Source organism: Scophthalmus maximus, chromosome 10 (genome assembly GCF_022379125.1).
Source record: "Scophthalmus maximus strain ysfricsl-2021 chromosome 10, ASM2237912v1, whole genome shotgun sequence".
NCBI lineage: Eukaryota > Metazoa > Chordata > Actinopteri > Pleuronectiformes > Scophthalmidae > Scophthalmus > Scophthalmus maximus.
In genome coordinates, this window is record NC_061524.1 from 8,208,190 (window position 1) to 8,230,104 (window position 21,915).

A 21,915-nucleotide genomic window follows, 5' to 3' on the forward strand; every position below is an offset into this window, starting at 1 on the left:
ATATATATATATTTTACTGTTTAAGTAAACAAAAGACAAGTGTATGTAGTTTGTGGGGACGAAGTGTCTCTGATCAAAATGGTGTCATCACAGCTGGAAACATGCAGCTAAACTGAGGTGAGTTGTGAGGACAAATGCTAACAGCTGAGAAGCGAGCTAATGTATAAGAAGTAAGCTAACTGCTAAAAAGCGCGCTGATAGAGAATACGTGAGCTAACAGGTGAGAAGCGAGCTAACAGGTGTGAAAGCGAGCTAACAGCTGCGAAGCGAGCTAACAGCTGAGAAGCGAGCTAACAGCTGAGAAGCTAACAGCTGAGAAGCGAGCTAATGTATAAGAAGTAAGCTAAATGCTAAAAAGCGCGCTGATATTGAATAAGTGAGCTAACTGCTGAGAAGCTAACTAATAGCAAAGAAGTGAGACCATATCTAAGAAGCGGGCAAAAAGCTAAGTTGTGAGCTAATAGCTAAGGAGTGAGCAAGAAGCTGAAACCTTATTCAGAGTTGTGAAGAACACGAACAAAAACAGAGGAGGACACGTCCAATTTCCCTCTGGCCTGTGAAACAACAGACATAGATACTGACCAACTCACCGTTTGTTTTGTCAGTGGCCGAGTTGGATTCAAGGGAGGATTTTTTTACTGTCTCGACAAACCCTGCACGGAACTACCGAGGGCGGGGATTTGTTTGACCAAGCTGATTGGTCTAAAACCATCTGATATCATCACCATCATCATCATCATCATCTCGACACAAGACTCGCCAAAGAGAAGCAGTTCCAGCCATCTCATCAGCGAGGTCAGTGTGATACATGTGTTCAATAATTTAGTATGTCCGTTGAAGGATGCTATGAAAATGAAATGGCCCTTGTTAGGAGAAAGCTTCTCCATCCCTGCACGAACACACAATATCACTGTGCAATGCTGGAAAGAATAAGACATGTCAGCACGTTTCGCACAAGTGACCTGTGTGCTAAATGATGAGCATTGTGCGCATATAGTATTAGTGTTGCACTTCAATGTGAGGATCTGATTTTGTGCTTAAATGAAGAATCTAACAAGAGTTTTGGACAGTGAGATGTTTCTGAGCAAAGAAATCCTAAAATTCTGTGGTTGGTTGGACTTGTTAAGCTTATGACTCGGCTGCTGTGCAGAATTCAGGGTGGCAATTTTCTCGACTTCAGTGCCAAACCATTGTCAAATGTGTTGGATCAATATCTTTACAGCACATAGTCTTTTGCGCACCAGACTCTACAAAAATCCCAGTCTAATGACGAGTTGTCTTCAGAGTCTGAAGACCGTGGCGGCGAAGATCACGTCTTCTCTCCCAGCCACAGTGTGCGCACATCATGGCTGAAAAAAATATCAGTAACATGATAAGATGAGTCACATTGCGGAGCCTGTTACTCTCCCCGCAGGGCGCATAGTCTGAATCTGGTTCACAAGGAGGCAGGGAGGAGAAAGTCATCACAGCATCAAAACAGATTTCAGGGTGTCAGCTTCAAGAGCACTGTGTGTCAGCGCGAGAGCGCTTTTTTTTCTCCACACTGGAATGTGGAGTAATGTGTGCAATCATTTTTTCCTCACAGTCCGTGGAATATCGACAGTGGTCTAATGAAATGGACAGTGGCACGAGGTAGAGGCCACGAGTAATTACTATCAAGTCCAGCAGATAAATGTCTGTAGGCATTGAGATTATTGTCGCAGAATTGATGAGACCTTTCCAAAGCCCGCAAAGAATTGATTGTGGTGTGTGTTTGTGTGTGTAATGAATTCTGGAAATAGTTCTGTATGGATATCCATAATCATACCTGTGTGTTTTGTCCTGAGGCCGTTCTGCTGCCCACTCTTTTCATTTCTGTCCATGCACATCAAACATTTGAAAGCTCCACGCGGCTGCGTTTTTGTGTTACACACTAAACGCTGTGACATGTCCATATCCGGCTAATTCTGTAAACAGTCACACTTGCAAATTTAAATCAGTAAACCATTTAACCTTGTGATACCGTGGCATGTTCCTCCTGACACGGAACCGGCCCTGCAGCAACACGTGCTGTGCACTGCGTCGCCACATGATGGCAGCGTAGAATCACGATTCACCCCTCAAATCCTCTGCAGTGCAAAGGAAGCTGCACTGTGGAACGAAGCATGAGGAGACTCACTCACATGTTGGATGCTCTGGGGAAGTATAAGGTGTGATCAGGATTTATTGACAACCCTCCTTTAATGTTTTCAAGCGTCTTTGTGTCTTTTCTTGTTCAGCTTGCTGGTTAATTTCACTCTCAGGTTACAGTATCGGGAAGATACATGTCGATGATGCTCATCACAAAATGAGGTCAGCTCGAGTGAGGGAGAAGTAAATCATGAAGCTGAACAGGTTACGTAAGCTGTTATAAGAAAAGTCATGAATTGATTCGACTATTTTATTGAATAATATGGTTCGCTGATCGATTTTGCTCTGATATATTACTGCTTAATGCAGAAAAGGGTTGAGTTGTTGAGTTGATTAAGAAATCTTCGTGTGCCATGTGTTGTACTTGAAGCACTTAACACCTGCTTATTCCTGGAGTTATCCAATCAGTCGATGATGTAGCGGCAGTGTAATGCAAACAATCCTGCAGTTACAGATCAGAAGATTCAGTTAATGTTCATATCAATCATCGGAATGAAGAAAAAATAATATGATCTCTGTGACTGTGACCGTTAGACAGGCGGGTTTGGTCTCCTGAGAATTTCCACTCACGACAGTCACCAGAGTAAAAACTCTGGTGACTGGAGCCGAAAGCAAAAACACTGCGTGGCTGTTCTGGAGATGGAAACGCCTTGTTGATGAGAGAGGCCGGAGGAGAGTAGCCAGTTGTTACAACTGTGGTGAGCAGAAAAAAAGATCTCAGAATGCACCCCATGTCCAACCTTGAGGTGGATGATGGGCCGCAAAATCTGAAGCCCACGTCAGGTTTTTACTCCTTTCGGCCAAGAACAATAATCTGAGGCTGCAGTGGGCTCAGACTCACCAAAAACTGGACAGAAAAAAACGTAATATGGGCTGAAGAATCTCAGTTTCCGCAAGCATCACATTATTTCAGACCAATTCGAGTGTCAACAGCATGGATCCATAGACCCAACCTGTCCTGTGTCAACTGCCCAGGCTGGTGGTGGTGTAATGGTGTGAGGAATGCTCTCTTAACACATGTTAGGGCCCCTTAATACCAATCAGTCATGGGTTGAATGCCACAGTCTTGCTGCTGACGATGGTAATCCCTTTACTGCCACAATTTACCATCATCTCATGGCTACTTCCAGCATGACGAAGCTTCGCAAAGCAAATGTTATATCAAACTAGTTTCATGAACATGACAATGAGTTGAGTGAACTACAGGGGGCTCCTCACTCAGATCACTGGATGTGAATCCAGTGGCTCACCTGTGGGATGTGGAAGAACAGAAGGTTGGCAGCATGAATGTGCAGCTGACAGTTCTGCAGAAATGATGTGATGCTGTCATGTCAACAATCTCAAAGGAAAAGTATGCAGCAAAAAAAACTGAGGCAGCTTTGAGAGCAAAGGGAGGAGCTCCGGAAAATGTGCTGACGCAATTGAGCACGTTTTCTGGAGTTCATGTCTTAAACTTTTTGTCAACGTCTAGTTTCCAAAATAGTGTAAAGGATAGAATCAGTGTTAATTTAATGCCTCTGCAAAATTTTATCTTACATTATTTAAGATATACGGTCTTTGATAATATAATTTGAAATTGTGGTTCAAATATTAAGTGACAGTTATTCATTTAATAAGAATGACAGGGAGGGAGCGCCATCAGAGAGATGTTATGTGTTACAGATTTAAATAACAGCAAGTGAAATTATTCACGCATATATTAAAATCAGGAGAGAAAACCTGCAAAGAATTAAAGAGAAGACTTGTTCAGTCCAGGTACCTGCAAACTGCTCTCAGCTACTGCACTCCAGCTAAAAATAACATCAACCACTTCTCGTGGCCCTCTCTCCGAGTTAATCAGATTTCCTTGTAATTTGCAAATTTGGACCACGGGGACCATTACCCTGCAAAGTGAGTTTCAATCAAACCTTTTAAGCACTAGCCCCTTCAACCCACTATGTTTAACACAGTACCCAACTATATCTATGGCAGTGTTCTCCGAACTTCTTCTCTGAGCCCCTCCATAGGTGATGTGAAGGGCTTTCAGGGCTTTCCTAGTACAAAGTTTGCAATTGCGGCATCATTGATCCCTCTTCCTTAGCAGCAGCCATCATGAAAATGCTTCAGTGGCACTCCCACTGGGCGCTCCACTGTCAGTCATCCTATCAAACTCCACCCCTTTTAAATTACATGGTTGTGATTGCCAGTTTCAGGACAAATCAGAAATTGGTTTTAATGGAAGGGGAGGGGCCAAACCGTTCTGTCAGAGTGTATGAATGAGAGTGTATGAACTCATGTCTGTTGTTCTGCTACAGTTCTGCTACAGTTCTGCTACCAAAAGCTAATCTTTTTGGTCAGAATGAGAGGGTTACAAGACTATAACTTACTGCAACAAAAACAAAAACACAACAAAAACATCCAAGACGGCCACACAAACAGTGAGATGTTCATGTTTTACTGGACAAATAAAAGTTAATCTTCAGTCTTTTGTTAATAACTGAGGAGCATCCAACCTGATGCTAGTATTAGACATTGGTCAGCTAATGGGCTTTAAAAGAAAAGTTTGTAATGTAGGTCTTGGCCGATCTTGTGTTTGTCTGTGAAGTGACACTACTGCTACAGCGGCGTGGGAAGGAGTGAAGAAATATTGGAAAATGTGTTATTGTGTTATTTATTTCATACTTGTGTACAACCCACACAGAATTCAACATCAAACGCTGTCACTGAAAGGTTTGAGGTTTTAACTTTTACTGCAGATCGTCACTCTTCTCTCCGGCTACCTGACAACGCCTTCACTTCATGTAACGCCAACCAGGTTGTACAGTATGTAGGCAATTTAGCGAACTAGAGACCATGTTGTAATGGGCTCACTCCAGCTGCGACACCTTTCAAAACGTTGATGTTGAAACCCAGTACTCAGTAGACAGTACTACATTATTGAGAGATGGTCTGCAGTTTACCCTTTTACCTACAGACAGACAGAACAACACTGAAAACTGCCTCCGTGGTAGCTTCAGCTATAGTAGCTGTTTCCAGCAACACATTTTACCATGCAACACACACACACACATACACACGAGAGATAGAATATTCCGCTTATTTTCTGCCGATGCTTACGTGTAAAGCCTTGAATAGGGAAAACAGCTTCTAAAGCCGCCATGCACAACTTATTCAGCTTAACAGATGGAGTTGTGAGGAACATTACTTACACCTGTGCTTTACCTACAAGGATGTATAAAGGTCGTCCAAGCCAATGAACTAACATGCTAAAAAAAATATCTAATTACATGTACTTTTTTTCCCTGTATTGACCTGTAAATAATACAAAACCATGTTTGTGTTGTATCTTGATTTGATCTTATCATATCCACTATAGCACTGAGATGCTATTCTCATTATTATTGGCTGTAAGTGTTGTCTGTCAAAACATGGATGGAATTAGCTCTATCGAAGTTCTATCGACCGCGTCTTATATTTCTATCGATGAAAAGTTATTTTGCGATAATTAGCGTTATCGTTTTATCGCCCAGCCCTACCTCTGCATAAATTGAAGTAAGGTGGGGAAATTACATTGTAACTTACCCAGGTCCGTGACGAATCGGTGAGTAATAATTTGGCTGGTAAGCAGGTAACTGCAAACTGAGGAAGCGGTTTCACAGTCACTGCTGAGGCTATCACGCCGCCTTCAGTTATTCAGTTCTACACAATCAACCACAACAGTCTTATCAGATGCGGCTCTTAAACGGAAACTTTGAATTACACACACACACACACACACACACACACACACACACACACACACACACACACACACACACGCGCACACACAAACACATACACACACACACACACACACAAACCACCTCTGTTTGCCTCTCACCTTGCCATCTATGAGCAGAATGGTAGCATTTAGCCTCTATCGAGTGGCCCCTGTGGTGCAGCGATCCCTAATCTGCCTCGAGATCTGTGTTCCTCCCTATGGCCTGTGAGCGCCATGTGATTGGGCTCAAATTGGAAGCAGCATCTGAGCCTGTTTATGTAACAAGCATTTTGTGTTATAACGCCACAGGGCTGTCTGTCGCTCGGAGTCTCTGTCTGTCTCTTTTCTCCGTTGACTTCCATCCAAAGCCCCCGTCAGGCAGTGAGGCAGCAGTGCGGCCACAGTTTTGATGGTGGCCACATAAACTGTTTGAGGTGCGAAGTGTACCAACTGACAGCACAAATTAAAAGCAGTAGAGAAGAAGCGGGTCTGGTCTGGTCGCCGTGACCCTTGATTCTGCATCTGGTGGATTTCAAGCTTTTCGCATCCTCATTAAATGTATTTCTCTCAGCGGCTCTTTGTCCTCCTCTGCAACGTGTTCTGCGCCCCATATTTCCCATTTAGCAGGGCATTTTGTCAGTGGTTATTTTTTCTTGGAATGGCCACAACCTGGTGGTGGATTTCAAGCCTTTGTAAAGCTTGTTAAGCGTACCGTTCCTCACGGTATGTCTCTCTGCTGCTCTGTCTGCCTGTATGCTTTTGTGTCTGACCTCAGAGATCTCGCTGAGAGACCATGATGAGTCATAGCTCAGTCTGGAGCCTCTGCATCACAGTGGGGAGTTGGGAATACAGAGCAGCTCCAGCTTTTTACACACACACACACACACACACACACACACACACACACACACACACACACAATGTTCTATGCATTTGGAGCAGATATGCAAGGTCATATTATATGTTATTTGCATCTCTGTTCCCTGGTCTGTCCATGTCAATGCATTCATTTGCAAATCTCTCTCTCTCTCCCTCCCTCTCTCTCTCTTTCTCTGTGTGTGTGTGTAAGGTCGAGACACTGGAGTGGAAGGAGTATTTTCAAAGGTGAACGCATTTTACGAGGTGTAAACTCATGAGCCATACCTTCCCATTACTAAAAAAGAGTATTCATGGGATAAGCGCACACTCACACACATCCACACACGGACATTGTCATTCATAATGCTCCGTTCCCTGCAGAAGATTATCTTATTGTCTAATCCTGATCCTGCAATACGCAGCACTGTAACGTTCCTGTGATCTTATTCACTTTGGCTGGAATCGTTGAGAGCCCTCCACGTCCCTGATTAATTTCACTCGGTCCTGTGATTGAAATTCATGCTACTGCCTCACACGCTGCTGTGTTAAGACACTTTCCTCTGTTGTATCCCCGCCATCTCTCGCCGTGCAGTATTTGAGTTTCATCTCTCCGTGACTAAAGACCGTGTTTTCCATTCTCCCACCCCTGCACCTCCTGAGACTGAGATTCTCAAGAGAACAGAGCATCCTGTGATGTATATTTCTGCTACTTCCTTCAGCAAACCCCATCTTAAAACCCCTCTCTTTTTTTTCTCCCTAACTCTCACTCACAAAATAGAGCCATGCGTCGGCGAGGCTCTATTTTCATCCTAAGTTTCCACACGTCCCCTGATCAATGACTTGAGGTCGAGCTTCATGGTACCATGCATCAGAAGTGAATAAAGGGCAGCACAGAAGACAACTGTCTCCAATTTACTCAGGTGAGCTTTATCGGGAGTTTGAATGCTTTTTTTTGGCCCCCAGAGATCGAAAGTAAAGAGATGAGTCATGGTTATGTCCTGCAGCAACACAATACAGTCCATGATAATTTCTGGTATTCTACTCCCAGACGCCTTTAAAAACAAATCAGGTGTATGTTGTGGACATGCAGGACCCGGAAAATCTACCTATGGACTCATATGCGAAGTCATATTGCCTCACTGTAATTTTACTCCAGTGAGCATATGCTTAAAGTGTCTTAAATTTATAATATTATATGTACAGATTCTGCATTCAAATTCTCTAGACACACCAAGTCAAATGCAATCTATTTTGCTGACTTATTTACATTTTTCAGCAATGGTCAAACCAAGAGAATTCCATAATAAGGCTTAGGGTGAGGGTTCACCCTGGTTTGGGTGTGGGGAACATTAAACCTGGTTTGATTGTTCAATCACCACACACATAAGTTAAAGCCAACGGCTGCGCTATGGTTTTTGCAAAATTTTGTTCTAATATCAGTCCTCACGCAGAAAGTTAGAAGATCATTCACGTCTATGTCTGTCCAGTCATATGGTCATAGGTGTGTGATTACAGGAGAAAAGTCTGACCTTGCCCAATGAGGCAGATTTTCTTCTGTGGACTGTAGCTTATCTTGTACAAAACGTTGATAGATTATTCTGTAGGGATATGATGCCACTAACAGTCATTTAAATGTAATGCACCATTTACACTAAATAAAACCAGGTTTCATTTCCCCCACTCACCTCACCATAGCCCAAACCAGGATTGTGTCTTCATGTATGATGCATCGTAATGGTAGCGTCATCTGGTGGTCACCGAAAAAACAACTACACTCTGGTAAGTAAAGTGCTGAATCCTTAGGGATGCTAACACCAATCAGATGTTCTTGGTTATTGCCAAGAATAACTACACTCTGGTAATTAAAGTGCTGACTTCAGGGATTGTAACATCAGGTCCTAGTTAATGAATGTCAGATGACAGTGTGGTCATCAAATCAGGATTTTAGCAGCGCAGAGCAGCAGCTTGGAAACAAAAAAAGTGACTTCTGGTTAACATGTAGTCTTGATGGGTCACTTTTTAGTCACGTTTTCCTACAGTACTTGTTCCTTTGTCTTGACCTCATGAAACTACATTACTGGGAGGCATTGTCACCAGATTGAACACAAGTGCAAACATACAACAACAACATGGGCAGAGATGTGTAATTATGCAGTAGGCTACTGTTCCAAAGCAGTGAGGTAGCAGCTAGTAGCCATTAGCCAGTAAATAGATTTAGCAATCATCTCCAACTATGGACGTTCTTCCAAACACCTGTGGATGGATTTAAGACCAATAGGAAAGTAAGCTAACACAATAACATAGCTTTCCTCACCTGAATTGGATGTAAGTGTGGACACACTGGACACAAAGTACTACCAGGACGGGTAAATTTAATCGGGCTTAAATCATATACAGAGTAAGAGAGAAGCAAACAGAGAAAGAGCTGAAACCATCTGACTCAAGGCGCAATGCAAATATGAGGCGCTGACCTCAAGAATATGCTCACCTTACTTTGACTTTTCATGCAGGCCTTGGCTATTTACCTTTGAAAGGGGTTCCACCACAATTTTCAACTGTGTCCTCAAATTCACATAATGACAAAACATGGACCAGAAATATACTGTCCTAGTCTTGAGTCAAATTATTCTTTTGTTTTTGTTTGTAGGCGATTAAGACAATCCCAGAAAAATTTGATGCAGGAATGTAACAACTAAGAACCTGTGAGTCTTGGTGCAAGCTTCTGCCATGCATTCTTATTGTGTTCCACAAAGCCCAATTTTTGGTACACTCAACCATCCAGACACGCCATGATAAACCTTCTGATGGACGTTGTCCAACTTAGCTAGCCTACAAAATAACTACTACTTTAATATAGTCAACAATGGAGATGCAAAGTGTGTGCCCTGTGAAAAAATGATAAAAATGTGCTGGAGGTTCAACAAGCTGTTTGCATGTGGAAACTCAGCATGACTAAATGGAAAGTGAAAGCCCACCGAAGCGTGCAAGAGCACTGCATTCATACTTCATCCAAAACACTGCCCTGCACGGAGTACTGGCATGTCAGCGTATGACGGATTTACATTCAACAGTGTGACGAAATACACTCAGCGCAGGTTACCTTACAAATTTGTAATAATTAGATAACCTTAAACTAATTCACTGAAGCGTTTTTCCATTAATTTGTAAATATCCTGCCCTTCATCAGGGTGCGCCCTTACATCCTAGCAGCATCGTTCAGCTCCTCCTGGGAAATCTCTAGGCATTCCAAGGGCAGATGGGATACATACATACATACATATGTATATACATTTATGTATGTATCGTAAAGTATGTTTCAGCTCTCCCCCAGGTTCTTCTCCCAGTTGGACAATCCTGGAATAATCTCCAGAGAAGGCATTTTGATAAAAGGCCCAAACTACCTCAATTCCGTAGAGCAGTGCCATTCATCATCATGCAGTCATAGACTTCTACTTTCTGCCTGTAAGCTGTTTCTCGTGAATCTCAAACTGAGGGATTAAAACAGGAGCTCTGTGGTAACTTCCTCAAGGGTTTACCAAACTAATTGTCATTTGTTTGATCCCTCAGCATCATCAAACTCTCATAGTTTGATCATTTATAACAGAGCAGATCATTTTAAAGACTAGAGGAGGACAGCACACAACTCGAAAGATGCTCTCAATGATTGATCGGTTTTTGATCGTCCTATTTTTGGGTTTCTTATTTATAAGCCAGGGAAGTTGAATACCTTGTCAAAGTTTGCATTTCTCCTGCTTTGATTTCGTCTTTTGCATTAAAGGTTTTCCTGCACAAATAGAAACTGTCATAGTGTTACGGGGGTGCAGATGAAGATAAACATTTTAAACGAGGTGATTTTTTCTTAATCTATAAACAAATATTTTTGTTTACTGAGCAGTATGAACCATTTCTGAGCCTATATAAAACCTTTACACAGGCCATTGCTTCTTCCATGTGACAAAGAAAAGTGTGAAATGTCAGAATAACTCAAAAAAACACACACTGACACACAGAAATCGATTCCACACCTGTGGAACCTGTGTTGCTTCACACACAGATGCTGTTGAAATAGCCGTCAAACTCAGCACACGGGGGGGGCAATGGGAAAGAGCGGCAGCAGCGGCAGTGAAAGGAGGAAAAAAACAACAACCCCTGTGTTCTCTCATCTCACATTTCATTGACAGTCTGTTCCATGTGTTTAGAAAATGGAGAAAGTGGGTTTTTATGGCAGACCCCGTAGAGTAATCAGAAGCAGTGGCTAAGCAGAAGTGACAGCGGCGGTGTGGGATTGGAGTTGGTAGCTGCACACTGCTCGCTGCTGGGAGAGAGAGGAAAGAGGACGAGTGAGTGGGGTGCCAGCGGGCAGGGGCCCCCTGGCGAAGGGACGGCCTCGAGGCCTGGGTTAAATTATTAAGTTTAATTCCCGCAGTTTTCAGAAATAACACATCTGTGGCTGAGACTGATTCACCGCCCATTCGCTCAGACAAGGAGGTTGTGCGGTTTGCGACTTGTGTTGCAGAGACGTGTCAATTAGCAGTTTTCAGTTTTTGTTTAGCGACAGCGCCCTTTTTCACTCTGGACTCCACGTGACCTCTGTGCTCATTAACAGGGTGCTGCAATCAAATGTTAATGCTCCACCGAGGTCTGGGATAATTGTTCGGACCATAATCAGGGCGCTCGTGTAATGCAGCCGCAAATGGTAATATTTGGCTTTTCAGTGACATTTGCGAGGGGTTTAAATTAGGGATCGACCGATACAGATTTCTTAGGGCCGATGCCGATACAGATTTTTCTTTCATCAGCCTTAGCCGATGACCGATACGGACTGCCGATTTTCTTGAGCCGATACTACTTTTGCTCCCTCAATTTAATAGTTAAATAGAATTAAATTCAGCGGGTTATCTCGTCTGATCTGCGCGACGACACTGGGTAAATGGTTCCGGTGGATGACCTTGGCTTCCTCCATCTTTCAAACCACCTCGAAATTGCCCTCATGACTTGGAACGAACTGAAGAGCCGATACTGAACGTGTCCTGGACTTCTTGGGAGAGAGCGGGGCCCGATAGGCGACCGGATCTGCCCTCCCAAAAAAAACTATCGGCGAACGTAGCAGCTGCGCATTGGCCGATGCCGATAGACGTAAAAAACGCAAACATCGGCCGATATATCAGTCGAACACTAGTTTAAGTCCTTTTGCAGTCAGTTTATATTTGGACAGAGACGGCATGAGTTCAAGCAAATGAAAGAGACGACTCTTGAGATTAGAAACAGGATCTTTTTTTTATTTCATTAAATCAGGTTAGTCCCAATGTTGAATTCCTAAAGAAGAGATATTATCCTTCTTTGTACAACTTATGAGACGAGATGAGGGAAACAAAAAGAGACGTATTATATGCTGAGGAACTACTGAAACTGTTTCTTAAGAGGCAGCCCAATGAAAGCCGTCACAGCCTTCAATACGTTTACCTGACATAACCTTAACAAGTACTTTAAATGCCAAATGACTAGTCAAGTTCTAGTGCTGAGGAGGAACCGTTTAGAGCAAAAACACCAGCTGTCATCTGGGATTCAGTCTGAGAATTTTAAGAGGTGTGATCGGTGCAAGAAATCATTACCATATTAAGAGATCAGAGACACGGTCCAGAGATGCTGTTAGGGATGAATGCATGGATTATGTTACAGCTGTAAACAAATGCGATCACCCAATCATGAAATTTTCATTCCAGCAGTTTCCCAATGTCTGTTTTATTTAGTACCACCAAATATTTTACTGTCAGCCAAGGCAAACTGGGCTGTTCCTTTCACCCCTAAAAAAAAGAAAATTCATGTTCTGTTTTAGATTTGTATGAGTTGCACTTTTATTCACATTTGATATGTTTCACTTGTTGCAAATAGCTGTTGGTGGGTTGGAACTGTGCTTACTATAGAGTTAATGTTCAGATACTTTGAAGACATTTATGAGCTGTGGCTTTAATTCACAATAGAGTGCTACTGATTGAAGCGTCAACCTTTCAGCTTGTTGTGTTACAAGATCCTACACATCCAGTCAAGGGCCTTGTTCTATTTTGTGATATAATATTTAAAAAGCTTCATCAGCTGAACCAGTCACTGCATTTGAGGAAGTGTTTGACTGTACATTCGTCAGCTGAAACAGCATCATACAAGTCAGTCAGCACGAGGAATTTACATTCGTATGTGATCGTATTTGCATAGATAGAACTAATGAGTTGGTTGGTTTCTATGGTTGGTGTGTTTTTGTTGCCAATACATACAGGACTTTGTACGACCACCTTCAGCCTAACCACCTCCTCCTGGCAAATCTCGCTTGTGTCCTTGTACCTGCAGTGAATGTCCCAGAAAGGCTGAAAGCACACACAGCTCTGTTAATTTCTCTGGGCTCTATGGAAACTGGGTCTAGAAGACTACAGCTCCCAGCACTACTTGAGGGTGACCAGGGCCCAGTGACTGAACACGACCTTCGGGCGTTCATTCTCAGCTGAGGGGTGCTGGTCCATCTTTCTCCTGTAAGTGGCAGTTTTAATAATTGGTGTGTCAAAATCAATACATTGTAAGTGTATCGATAAAGGCACCTGTCATTACCAGAAGCTGACCACTGAGGACCCTGGCCACGCTTCTTTGTTACTGATGAGGCCTATCCACTCTGGAAAAACCTCAGGTGGCCATTCCCGGGGCGCAACCTGCCAAAATAGTGTCGGATATTAAACTACTGCCTGTCGCAAGCACGGCTGGTTGTGGAGAACGGCTTTGACTTCCTTTCTTTTTAGAAGATTTAAAGGCTTGCCATTGGAGGCAAGTTTTTTCTAATTGTGGGGTAGGAGAGCTTTAATTGTGTCTGCACTGCAGCACAATACAACAGAGTAACATGTCTGACATGTCGTAATCACTCTGACATGCTGACAAGCAAGTTTCACTCTTGTTTGATTATGAAATAATATTAACTGGTTAAAACATGAAAAACATCAGCAGTCTTCTTACAATATCATCCTACAGTTTGGATATTATATAGTATAATTCATATTTAGATATAATAATTCAATATTTAAAAGACATGAATGAAACATGAGAGGCATTAATCCTGAAATTATATTCATACCATAGAAAATGCAATCTAACTTTTGTCATAAGCCTTTTTCTGCTACGATAATCATTAATACATTACTAAACTTGTAAAACTCAAACATGAAATTTACGATTTCGGCAAACAATAGCTGAAAATCCTCACATTTAAGACGCTTGAACCAGTGACTGACATTTGTCTTTGGTAATTGCTGGAAAACATTTGATTGATCATCCAAATTGTTATTGATACATTTTCTAACAACCAACTAATATGTCTTTTCAATCAATCAAAAAAAGTTTGGTGAATACAGCAGCAAATAATATTTCTTTTGGCGGCGGGGGTTAAGCTTTAATCTTATTTGATATTCAGATTTTAATAATCATCGCAGCATTTTAATTTTACATTTCAATGCTCCTTCAGAAAACGGGTGTCAGACATGTCAGAGAGGACTCTTAGATCACGCTGATCAGAGTGGTGTGGGATCGCATGAGAAAAGTCAGAGACGCACATGAACGGCCCCCACTGGAGCTACAACACACGAATTTAATGATGCATCGTGGGCAACGTGGGCTGTGTCAATACCGTAGGAACTGCGATTGGTCTTCTGTGGCAGCTGCTTGCTCTCCCTTACATATTTCCAAGAGTAATTTTTCTTGGGTTGTAGCAAACAAAAGCCAAAAAAAATACCAGTCTTCACCTGTTCAGCAAATGAAAAAGCAAATGATCTTTTGTCTGATACAACAGAGCCATTCCCACTGCAAACCTGCACCTTGTCACAAATGTCACTTCCTATGACCAAGTGAAAAGGAGCATGTAAAGAACAAATGCACAGCACCGCTTGATAAATCACAACACATCCATCATGTGTTGCTGCAGTGCTACATCCGCCAGTGGGTTGAATATCCGTCCACTTGCAGTGAAATTATTTAAAATCATAGAATTGGTGGCAACAAATAGGAACTTTACTATTTATTTATTTTCCACACAGGTGGGGAAAAAAAAGCAATTTTCGCAGTGAATGTGTTAGACTACATAAGAAAGGAAGAAAACACTGTTCATCCAACAAACACTGAGCCCAAGCTTTCATGTCCGCACCAGTGGCAGATAGTGAAAAGATTGAATGCTGATGGAGAAACCACTTCTGATGTATTCATCCTCTTCAGTAGAGATTTAAAAAAAGGAAACCGTGATGATGGTTTGCTTGCAGCAATTAAAACTAGGTGTCATAATTGCATTGATCAGAGTTTCACTTGTTATTTCCTTGATGCAAGTGAAGTGACAGTTATTTGAGATGTGATTGAATTGGCAGTTAACTGACACTATTTCTCTGCTGTTGATTTAAGAGAAACAGGCAATTTAAACAAAAACAAAATAGATCTGAATCTTTTGAATTTATTTTCAGCATGTGCGACACTAGATATGCAATACCTATAGACAAGTTTTTTAGGTGTGAATCTGATCCACCCTCTCGTGTGCTCTGACCCGCGGAAACAAATCAGTCATTGCTTCCTCGTTGGCTGTGTCACCCTCGACTGGTGCCATCTAGACAGCGATCTAAGTGAGATTTGGCAGCCGCCGCGCCGCGCTCGCCACTTCTAGCTGAATCATGATGTATGATGTTTACACAGCCATAAAATCCCCTCCAGAACCGCAATGCTCGCTGCTTCCTCTAATTAAGAGCAAGTATATATAAACATAGACACTGCCACGCACGCACGCACGGACGCGCACACACACACACACACACACACACACACACACACAAACACAGGTGGGCAGATCCACAGATGTACATTTACGACTTGACACTTGAATAGACACACAAGAGGAGAAGTTGTGCATCATGCACAGTTACAGTAAATACACACAGGCACATGTTTGTAATATATGACATTAATCATATTGCTGCAGGCAGAGGACGAGGTGGATCGGACTCGGTGGATGTCGGTTGTCTGGTATGTAAACATCAACAGCAACATATTCAGAGAGGACAGATGCCTCCCCTGGTGCTCTTTATATAACATGAAATCATTGATCAATACGTGTCCTTTGATATTCCTTCTCAGGTGATTTCACCTGACTGTCTACAGACAGGAATGCAGGTTTCTGGGGACAGTAAAACCTGGGTCAGTGTTTATAAGTTGGGATGGAAAGGTGTTGAGAGAGCTGTGATTTTACTGTCAAAGACCCCAAACACACACCCAGCACCACACACACTCAAAAGGAATAAGTCCATCTGAAGAGTGGCCGACTGTAGATTAACTTGTCACTGAAGTTGAGGGCCTCACTCCTCAGGGTCGTCTTATCCCTGGGCGGTTTGCTCCTTGTTATTTCGTGAGCTCTTATCTGCCACTCTGGGCCGAGGCAAGTCAAACGACGAGGGGCATGCATGGCTGCTATCTCCGACGACTACAAAAAAACAAGATACGCTTGAGGTCTGTCTCGAGGCCTTTCAGGAGCATGTGTTCCAAACTAGTATCAAGATTATCTTAAAAATGATCTTTGTAATTTCTTATCTAACAGAACTTCAGAAATTAGGCTTACACTGTCCATTTCATTAAATTAAAATCTGATTGTCCTGATGTCTGGGCAAAACGTTATGATTCTTGGTTTTAGGCAATTACCTTTACCTTTACCTAAAAGGTCCATTACCTTTTTGCCTCTTTACACTTTATCAACAACACACATGATTTGATTTGCATTTAAATTGGATGTTATTTAACACAATTCATTATATAAAAATTGATAAACTATTTGTTTTCATTCACTTGAACTGTAACCATCTTTTGGTCAAATTTGCATTAATACTCACAAATTGCAAATCTGGATGTTTCAGACATTTAAGCATTTTTTTATCACTTTTATCTAACCTTTTATTCAATCCAATTCGGTTCAATTCAAATAACCTTTAAAATATGTATTCGATAGGAACTTCATTATTGCTTATTATGCAGTTTATTTGTGTTTAGCCATCTTTTTATAGCCATTTATTCACTGGAGCAAAGTGTCTAGACTTCTCTGTTAGCTTACTTATATATTTATGCAATCTCAAAGGCCACACGCAGACCTAGTGTCCAGGTGATATAGCTGGCTTGTTTTGTTTTTTAAATCAAATCTTAATTTCCACATATGTATTTTTTTCAAATAAGTCAATGTTCTCCACCGTTTATACCACCTGTCAACTGTAGAAGTATCCTCTTCAGTACATGTACCTCTGATTGGGAATCACCGCTTTAGGGCACCATGAAGTGAGACTCAGAGGTAGAGAACATCGGCCCCCGGGAGACAAGAGAGCCTGATGGGTGATAAAATACACCAACAACATTGAGTAAAAAAACAAAAAACAACAACAAAAAACTATCAACTACAACCTTGCTTGAAGCTGACAATTGTCTAGAAGAACATGTGTGGCTGAGACGTAGTGATAAAGATTCAAACAAAGATGTGCAGCCTGAGAAACGATCATCCCATAAACAGTAGAGGGGATGCAGTACAGGTGAGGAATACATCAAATAAAATATATATATATTTTAAATTTTTTTTACTTCTGACCTATACTTCCAGCTGAGGGAAACTAATATACTCAAGAAAAAGCTGCTCTGTGGAGCTATCAAGCACTACGAGAGCTCATGTATATTCATCAGTGCTTATTTAGATTAATCCCAAATATCAGAGGACAACATTTCAGCATATACAGATATATTTAAGTAGGAGGGCTGGAGAATACAGCTGAGGGAGATTTAGATAAGGCACATATCAAGATAGATTAAAAATCTCTGTAGACCTCATTTATTCAAACACTGTGGATAAGTGATGACTCAGAAGTGCACAAGGACTTCAATTTTTAAAATTAATTTGAGTCAGCAATTTCTCTGACGTGCAGTACAAACTTGTTGTATCCCGACGAATCGGAACACAGACATGAAGAGTTCAGGGACTGCTGCCTAAACAGATGTTTGCACATGATTCTTGTGACCCTTTACACACTTGCATGTACAGTATATAGATTCTGAGCAGAGCTTAAGAGATATTTTCCAAAAGAGTTTGTCAACAAAGTGATTATTAATCTATTCTATAATATGTTATAATTAATAATTATTATCAGTGTTTCCCTGACCTTTTGTTTTTGTATTATGCATATAATGCCAAGCAGAAGACAATTAAGGTCACTTAACTTATACACCTTATTCCTCATTCCTGTATAAAAGATTGTGGATGAAACTTAACGTGATTTGTGAACCTGAATATGACCTTCAACCTTTAATGGCTCCCTCTCAGTACTCAGCACAATGACAGGATGTGATGTCAAGGTGCCAGTCTTCAGACTATGTGCAGGTCTGGTGACCAGTTACCCACAAATGAAGACTCTATTGAGGGTTAGTCTCATTTTAAACCTGATGGAGGGAAAAGAAGAGCTCGGATGAATTATTTCAGTCCACACTCAGAGGTTCTGGGCCCTTGTCTGCTTGTAAAAACAAAATAGACTGTTTATTTTTGAAACATCTTGTGATTTTTATAATGTGAATTTCATGAATGGATGAGACTGAATGTGCTCATTTGGTGTCTTTTTTTTCTGAATTGGTTTTTTTTCCATTGGGGGTTCTGAGAATAGCTTGACCCCATGTTGACCAGCAGGCACATTAGACATGTCCGGCCTCTTTGAAGATAAATCCATTTGGACTGTCTCCATTGAGACTCTGGGACACAGTGTTGAAGTAAAAAAAAAAAAAAAAAAAAAAAAAAAAGTTAAATCTGGAAAAGCTTTTTTCTTGTTCTCAAGCCTAAAACAGACTTCAGTCAATTCCTTCTTTCCTAGTGCATCAGAACATCCACTGAGGTATGCTGGATAATACCTTTTGCTTCTCGACAGCTAATTGTAGCTGGGCGCTGCTCATGGCCAGAGCTGAGGTCCTGCAGAACCAGCTTCACGAGTGACGCCAGGGAATCAGGGTCAACATTTTGCTTGGCTTGCTTCCAGTGTCATGAACTGGAGGGAGTGAAAGGGAAGGGAATGGAATGAGGAGGGGCGGGGGGGGGGGGGGGGGGGGGGGGGAGAGAACAGGAATAAAGAGCTAATATATTTAACTCCTGCAGTGCATCACAGAGATGTATAGGGCCCATGTGCTCAGGAGAAATGCTGCCAGAAAGAGGAGTATCCTCAGCCATGATGTTTCGTCAGATTCTGATGTCATTCACAACACAGCTTGCCTGAGGTTCTGTTTCCATGACGTCAATGAGAGCAAGTAAAATGTACTTGTCTATTTTTGGGGCATTATTTTTTTTAAGACTTTCCTGTTTCATATATGTCTTTGTAAAAGAGAACAAGTTGCTGAGAGTGTGTGTGTGTGTGTGTGTGTGTGTGTGTGTGTGTGTGTGTGTGTGTGTGTGTGTGTGTGTGTGTGTGTGTGTGTGTGTGTGTGTGTGTGTGTGTGTGTGTGTGTGTGTGTGTGTGTGTGTGCGTGCGTGCGAGCCATTTTCTGTGCAGAGACTGTTGATTCAGCTGGAGCCTGCTGAATACCTGACAGCCAACTGACATCCTCTGTCACCGGGCGCCGGTGTGCAATCATGACTCAATAAGCCCAGGAAATCAGAGGAGCGCAAGAGAGTGAAAGAACACACATCAGGGCCGAGCGGAGAGGAGAGCGGCAGAGCAGAGGTTAGCTGGCCTCAGGGGTTTGGGAACTCCAGCGCATGAGCTTCAAGTTACATCCATCTTGTTCCAAGACCTCCCTCGAGAGTACAGTATGTGTGTGCACATGAGAAACCCTTTGGGGTGAGTTGACTTTTGCTAGAGTTGATCTGCTCTCCATGCTGCTGCCACCAAAACACGGTATTACACGGAATCTGACTTTTTGGTGTCGTTTTTGCCATTTGAAATTCTGCCCAAGAAAAGTAATACATCCATGAAAACAGAATGATCATTTTTTATCAACTATAAAGCAGAGTTAAAAATCAAGGCAGACTTCAGTCCGTGCACTTTGCAGTTACTGCCTTCTGTCTTTATATTGCTGCCAATGGCTGTAGTAACAAGGATAGACTGGACTAAGTGGGCCAGGGTCCCAAAAGCCCATGGTTTACTATCTCTATATAAATTTATTTATGGCAAATTTGTGAGAAATTCACACCTGTGATGTGGAATATAAAATATGATGTCTCAAAGACTAAACTGTTTTAGTTCATATAGAGCTCAGTTGTAATATTTTTTTTATTTTAGCAGATTGCTTAGATTTTTTCCGCCTACTGTGTCAAGTAATTAACACAGAAAACCTCAGGCAAGGTAGTATTATCCCATCATTGGAGAACTGCAAGGCTGCAACCAAATTATTATCATATCTCTTTAATAACAGACTGTAAAAATGTCAGCGACAGTGAATTATACCTGTCATTATTCCCCGTAGCCAAAGTTAACAGTCATTGTATCTGATCAACATTCAGTATCAGCCACATTTTAAGTTTTTTCGTCCCTATATATTGTGGAGTTAATGTTAAGTCAAACAGACTAGAAAATGGAAAGTTGGTAGCTGCTGCATTTTTCTCTCACATGCTTTTTTAGGTAGTTGTTTGTTAATGAGTTTTGTGGTTCCCCCCCCGAAAAAGGTGTAAAATTAAAAAGAACTCATGCAGTATGCCATGCAGCCTGAAACACTTTTTTTCTCAGCTTCGCTGTTTCTTCACTGATCTCATCCTTTGACGACGTTTCCTTCTGTAAAAACTGTTTTTCTAAGGACCTCACCTAACCATCTCTTGAAGCAGCTCATGCGTTCCCTCCTTCATTAATGCCAAATGTCTTTCCGCTTGCTGAGCACAGGACCGAATTTGGGCTAATTTTCCTGTGTGGAGGGGGAAAAAAATGTTATATGAGCTTGTCTCAGAGAAATACGCTTATTTCAACACTATTAACGCTAAGATTTCAGCGAGGGCAGAGGAAGGGTGCTTTGCTCAATAATTCCAGCAAAAACAAGTTGTAAAAACCCTACAGTTGCTCGGAGGCCCTCTACCACCCCATCTAAAAACTTGGGGAACTGCGATCTTTATTACCCCATGACAGTTGGATAATAAAGCCAATAAATCCTCTGCCTATTAATGTCCTACACTGGTGTAGCTATTTTAAGAATATGTCCACCTGAAATCCTGCCATTTTCTGCAGAGTAACGGTGCCTAATCTACACAAACAATTAAACAAAACAGAACTGAAGTTCCTCTTCAGTATGTCAGTGGTCTGGTGAGTGAACAATGAAACCTTTTATCCCAGAAATGAGTCAATAGCAGATAGTATATGGAGACAGATGGCTGGAGATGACACTGTTGACACGATCACAGATAAAGTACTTGAGATTTTCTGTACATTTTTGGCAAGTGACGACCTACTTAACACTTTCCGTGAGTAAATCTCGCCCAGCTGTTAGTCGGGCGAATCCAAATGAATTATTCACAGGTGAGCACACGTCTGCTTTTACCGGGATTCAGTTGCTACTGTAAATGCACAACACACGCTGAGTGCAGTGATCTGGCTGAGCCCGGAGTACAGTATAGTCTCAGAGCTGCGAGTGGATTGTTTCTGTTTAGAGATGCAAGTACGGTGGATTGCTACGTTGCGTTTCTTTGCAACCTTGCCAAGAGGCCAGCAAATAAAATTCTGGCACGATAGATGCTCCGCTTCTTTCAGCCACAGAATCGGTCATTGATCCTTTAGTTTTCCTCGATATCCCAACAGAAGCTCTCAGTTTTAATGATCTCAGCTGTTCAAGGCTATCTGCTGTTTTAGCTCGTTTGGGAATGCTCCATGTATGACCCTCTGGTTTCTGTGGCCATGGTCGTTGTGTTTTATCCCCCGTTTTTTTTTTCTCTCTTGGCAATGCCACCCACACCCCTCCTCCTTGTGCCCACAGCCCAATGCATCCTCCCAGCCTTTGCTGTGGCAGAGCAGCGGTGGAACATTCTGCGGGGAGGCCACGCGGGCCAAATGAGCAGGTTTGGCCGATTAGAGAGTGTTTTTGAGCTCATCCTTTCGGTTTGCATGGCGGGCTGAGGGGTTCGCAAAAGTGTGAAAGCATCGGGGAAGTCGGGAGGC

At 42.1% G+C, this 21,915-nt stretch overlaps 1 long non-coding RNA gene across 1 annotated transcript; it reads left to right on the forward strand.

Annotated features, from left to right (window-relative positions):
• The first annotated feature begins 36 nt into the window (after nt 1-36).
• On the forward strand, nt 37-20,469 carry LOC124850748. Its single transcript, XR_007031576.1, has 4 exons — nt 37-117; nt 606-795; nt 7,545-7,686; nt 19,330-20,469. It is a non-coding gene; the product is annotated as an uncharacterized LOC124850748 (long non-coding RNA).
• The last annotated feature ends 1,446 nt before the right edge of the window (nt 20,470-21,915 follow it).